Below are 3,417 nucleotides of genomic sequence, written 5' to 3'. Positions count from 1 at the left end.
AGTTGACCCAAATATTTTTTCGGATATATGAGCGTATTTGTAAGATTTTTTTAACCGGCTCACAAAACTTTAAATGCATTTTGACTTGACCTTTTCACACGACCTTCCCAGATATATTTGTCAGGTAATGAGTTAAGGAATAAGAATTTTGATTACAATTTCGATTTTTAAAGTTACTCTGAAGTCTACATTTTTTCCTAAACAAAAAAAACTTTTTTTTTGCCAAATCGCCGTTTTGTCAAAAATCAATTTAAACTAGTTTTAACTAGGCTTTCGATCATTACCTTTCATCTATTTTAATAATAATTTAAGCAGAAAAATCTTTCTCACCTTCAGACACCTCTTTTCGGAGGTCCTCCTGGAGAAAGGCTGCGGGATCAACGGAAACTAAAATTATTCAAAATTAATCACTGCTTATTAAAGTATATTAAATTCTGGAAATGTTCATTATTTTTGTTTACTAAATAAAACACCTCTTCAAAAAAAAAAAAAAAATCACGAAAAAATGCTTTTTTTCTGAATTGCAAGTGGAGTTATGCAGCACAGTGCACAAATTTGCTTTGAAAAAAGTTCAAGAAGCCTGCATATTTAATAATAGAAAATCTCATGATCTAGAAGCCTATACTTAGAAGTTTTGGTGTCACAACTTATCGGTCTTGCTACTGTCTAAGTTAGATCGACTCGATCTCGCTGAAACCTCAGTGAAAATTAATACGTGATTCTTCGCGAATACTCATGACGTGTTTTCCAATAACCAACTTTTCTCTTGTCTCTGTCTATATACAATATTTTCGATAGTGAAGTGTACACCAATATTATTGTTGTAATTGTACTTTCAATGTTGTTGCAAGATGGATGGCATGCATCTCAAAACACTACAGGCAGCTTCCACCTGTGCATTGGCAATATAAGTCACTTAATTTTTCAATCGATGATCTGCATATTCCATTTACGGTTTACACGCACCAAAATTGATGCATAAATTGCGCTGACAAGCGAATCATCGCCCCGCCACGAACCCAAAGCCGCACATGGAATATTTTATACGCGGCGCATGTTTGTTGCAGGCACATGTGTGCGCCAACGTTGATATCCAGCCGAATTTTATGGGAATAATTGTGGAAAAGAGCCGGTGAGGGGGCGGTTGTAAGCGCCCGGGTGCTTTGTCGCATTGTCAAAATTCAAATTGCGGCTATTGCAACACACCGACGTTGCTGTTTCAAGATAACGCACGTGTGCGTGTGTGTGTGTGGGCGCGCTGATTGTGTGACGCAGAAAGGATAAGCGCGACATAAATGGCGGCGAAATTGCCGGTGTATGAACTGCAATTTTGCTGAATTGCCGAAAAGGCGGATATTGGCCATATGTGCGAGCAGCGCATGTGTGGCTAAGTGTGAGTGCAGATTGAACACTCATACAATCCAAAAAAAAAGTGGGAAGAAGCGCTCAAAATACAAAGCCGCCTTTCATTTGCTCGCGCAGCCTCACCTCTGCGCTTGTGTTCGTGTATGGGAGCGCGCCTGCGTTAGTGTGTTTGTGTTATTCTCCAAATTTCGCTATAATGGCAACACAAGTGTAATTGGATCTGCGGCACATTGACGGCCGCACTGAATGCGGGTAAACGCGACGTCATCAATTTGAAACATGAGAAAAAATTGACAAGCCAAGGGGTGAGGTAGAATCGAAAAATCGTTGCCTAAAAATGTCGGTTCAAGTTGAGCGGCCATGTTTGCAAGCAATAGCGAGCGAAGTTGTCGAATGAAAAATATGAAAAAAAAATTGGAAAAATCACGCGCATACATGGATTCGCCAGCAGAGTGCGGGCTCGTTGTTGTTGTTACAAATTGAGAAGCTCACCGCCTACCGCGTAATTGACAGTTTCATTGCGTTTTGATTGATTTTTGCGGTTTGCACACAAACACACCCACAGCGCGCACTCGCGTACTTTTCAGAATGCTTTTCAAATATTTGCGTGCTTGTGTTGGCTGTCGCACGCACACACGCGCGGCTTGTATATACACTTAAAAATTGAGTGGCGCTCAAATTTCAATTAAAATAAAGTGTAGTGAAAGGCGAGCACAACGAGTAGCACACCCACTCACACATACAAGCGCATGCAAATGACGAAAAAAGCGTTCGTTAAATAAAATAAAATTCCGTGGCGCATTTCCCGTTGAATGAGTTTAAAACTACAATTTAATACCCAGTAAGTTTGACCGCCAACAACCACAATAACAACTGCTGCAGCAATTGGCACCGAGCAAACAAGGCGGCGTGATAGCCTAGTAACGCAGCCACAGAACGTGCAAAACGTGAAAATAGTCGCACGAAAGTTTCATTCGTAAATCAAATGAAAAAATTTCCGTGAATACGCTGCAGTTTGTAGAATTGAACATTTAAGCTCTTAAGCTTTAAGCAGCAAGCTGCGCCGCGTTCACGCTCATTGGCAGCGCTTAAATTTATTGAATTAGCATGTTTGTATATCACATGTGTGTATATAAATGTGTATATGACTTGTAAATTATTTCAACCTAAGAGCGTATTCAAATTTTGAGAATTTGCCTCTTTTGGTGGACCATGTATTTCCGCTCTCAAAGAACTACTTTATTTGTTTTTTCTCTTAAATGCTTGAATAAATTTTCTTAGACATACGTTTTTTTTTTAAACAAATTCAAAACTACATTTTTAATGTCTCTGTGTTGATTCTCTTTATTTCATGTACGAAGCTTGCAGAGGTCGTTGTACGCTCTTCGAGTTTCTGTAGATTTTGTGTTAGCCATTCAATTCAAAGCGTATATAGGTTTCAAAAGCCTCAATGTTCACAAACAGCTAATTCTACAACCACTATATATTTGTTTAGAGTGCTGCTGAGTTCACAATTCTCAGCTGCGTCAAAATTCATCTCTCTTTCGATTACATAGAACCGTAGCCTATCTGTTGTAAGTTTTTTTTTTCTATATTCTCTTTGATTCTTAAGTTCTTCTAAAGCATTACCCTTATTTCACTCTCATTCACCACTGTTTCATGGAATATCAGCATCTATAATTTGTTTTTAAACTTCGATATATTGATACAATCGTATTGGACAACGAAGTTTTTCTTCGAGAGGTCATGAAAGCTAAAAGAAAAGTAACATACTTTTTAGAATGCTTTAAGCTATTGGCATAAGGGCAAGAGGTTGAAGAGGTATGAATTAATTATATTAATTTTTTTGGAGGCTGTAAGTTGCATAAATAGTGAGGGCACCATAGACCCTAGGTCGTTATTAAATCTGCTTGTTCAAAGCCTAATCTTAAACCTAATTAAAAGTAGCCAAGCTCAAGGTTGTAGCTGCGGCTGTGATGTGATACGTTGCTTTTTAGAAGACTCTACTTCTTTCTTTACCATAGAGCTTTGTGAGTATTTTCATTACGAATA

This window comes from Bactrocera oleae, chromosome 5, assembly GCF_042242935.1.
Source record: "Bactrocera oleae isolate idBacOlea1 chromosome 5, idBacOlea1, whole genome shotgun sequence".
Classification (NCBI taxonomy): Eukaryota; Metazoa; Arthropoda; class Insecta; order Diptera; family Tephritidae; genus Bactrocera; species Bactrocera oleae.
This window is presented reverse-complemented; position numbering follows the sequence as displayed.